Genomic DNA, 2,548 nt, shown 5'->3' with positions numbered 1-2,548 from the left:
CGTGTCTTAATCGTCAAAATGATGCATATGTTTTAGTTAGAGTAAAAATATTAAAATTTTCGTAATATTAAATTTTGAAGCTTTAATAACGTTCGGTAAATATTACAATTATTTCTCTTTTCTTGTTTCGTCTTTAAAATTTTTCTTTGTGATCGTATTTTTTTAGATTTGCAATTTTTCTTTCCTATATATTTCAGCTTACAAGTATTTCATAATAATTAATAGATATATTTTTTGTAGTAACTTAATATTTGTACTTTACCTATTTCTTTATTTTTATATATTTTATGTAAATGTAAAATCACGCGTTTAAATTTAATTTCATTGCAACGTAAAATAGAGATTTGATCAAAATAAATATAGAATTAAATTGAAAAGTGCATCTACAAATTGGACGATTTATATATCAGGCTATTCTATCACTTGTGATTGTATGATTAATATAGTTTTCTTCTTGTTACAGGTGATCATCGTTGGATTTATCATCTACTCGTTTTGATTTTCTTCTACTTTTTAAAATATACATGTATAAAAAACGCATTTCTGAAGGCACACACGTATATTTTTTAGACACTAAAAATTAAATATAATTGATTAAAATAATTAATTAAATCGCTTAGTTTATGTATAAAATATTTTGTACAATAATATTGATTATGTTTATTTTTAATTTCAAAGATAAATTCAGCGATAACGTATTTTTTTTCATATTTAATTATTTTTAATTATAATATTTGAATTTTTTAACAGTACTAATCATTTATTTATTTTGTTAATTTTTATATTTGTTTTTACAGATACATTTATTCAACGTATAATGTATAATCATTCATATCTATTTAATTTTTGACACTTATTTTAATTTCTATTTCTAATTCTTATTTTGTTTTTTTTTTCCTTTTATAGCACTATAATACTTTTTTGACATCATACATAATATGTTTAACAATAACAATAGCTTTAACGGTTTATGTTAATTTTTAATAATTTGTTTAAATGAAAAATAAATGGTATCAGAGAAAAAGAAGACTGAAAATATATTAAGTATAGGTGCTTTTATTTTTAGTATTGTACAATAATTCGCGATTTGCATTCGATTTTTAATTGATAATACTTAATATATTCTAAGAACTTAAGTATAACTCATAAAGTATAACTTTTATATATACACATATAACACCAGGTAAATACATACATATGTATATATACAAAAGATCTTTTTTATTTGTTATATACACATATATGTATATAACCTGAATGTATGTGTCTTATATATGTGTATGAATACATATATAATAAATCTCTATTGTATATTTATATATAATAATCATCATCTTATTAAACTTATAATAAATACATCACATTTAAAGAGAAGTAGACCTTTTCACCACAAAATTGTAGGCCTTTCCAAAGATTTTTTTCTAATTGTATATTATGTATTTACATAGATCTTCATTTTACTTATTTACTTAATTTATTTTAGAAACCATTATATTTAGTCGTTTTCGCATATGTTAACATTACATCATGACAGTAACAGTGTTCCATTGTATTTGAGATTTCTGAATTTAGGGAATAGAAGTTTGCGTTGAAACAAGTGCACATATCGAAAAGAAAAAAGAAATATAATTATGTGGACATTTAGAAATTGTACATCACAATTATACAAAAAAAAACATAGTAACTCCAGATGTCTATAACAAAAATAATTGCTTACGTTGATAAAAATAAAACGAAAAAAAAAAATAAAAAATTAGTCATGTTTGTACCATACACATATTTTTGTATAAAATAATTCTTGGAAATTAAACGTGAGATAATTAATAAAATAAGCGATGTAATAAAACTTTTTCCGATGCATATTATAGCTTCTAATTAGTATACCATTAATAATTATTATAGAAAAACAAAGTTTAAAATTCTTTGATGTCATTAAAAAAAAATATTCAAAACAGTATGTGATAAAACATATCTTTTAATATCTAACAATTAGATAACTTAGACCGTTCCTTGTAATTACCGACTCATACATAAGTACAAAATTATTGCGAGTATTGAATAAAAAAATTGTTAACACGATGTTAATACTTAGGAATTCCTTCGTGTTGGATCTTTATTTTATTTTAAAGTAATAGTAATAGAAAACCAAAAAAAAAGCAATCGGATTACATCGCTACTGTTCAAAACTTGAAACTAAAAGAGAAAAGAAAAATAATCTTTTAATCTCTTTCTCTCTCTCTCTCGAACACGATTAGTGATTCTACAAAATTATATATGACGAAGAACACTGACAAATCTGTCTCTCATGCGATTGTACTTTTTCTTCTTATTTTTTTGTTTCCTGCATTTTTTTCTTTCTTAGTAATGTATATACATCGTTGCACGAGGTACATAACACATAAATCTTTAATTATTCCAACAATGCTCTCTGTTTCTAACACACACATATTTTCATTAAAGATATTTCAAAAATATCTAAGTACCAGTACGCTAGTTAGAGCCTATATATATATATATATATTATATTATATTATTATTATTATTATTA

The sequence above is a fragment of the Polistes canadensis genome, unplaced genomic scaffold (assembly GCF_001313835.1).
Source record: "Polistes canadensis isolate GaletaPanama2010 unplaced genomic scaffold, ASM131383v1 scaffold_350, whole genome shotgun sequence".
Classification (NCBI taxonomy): domain Eukaryota; kingdom Metazoa; phylum Arthropoda; class Insecta; order Hymenoptera; family Vespidae; genus Polistes; species Polistes canadensis.
Note: the sequence above shows the minus strand (reverse complement) of the source record.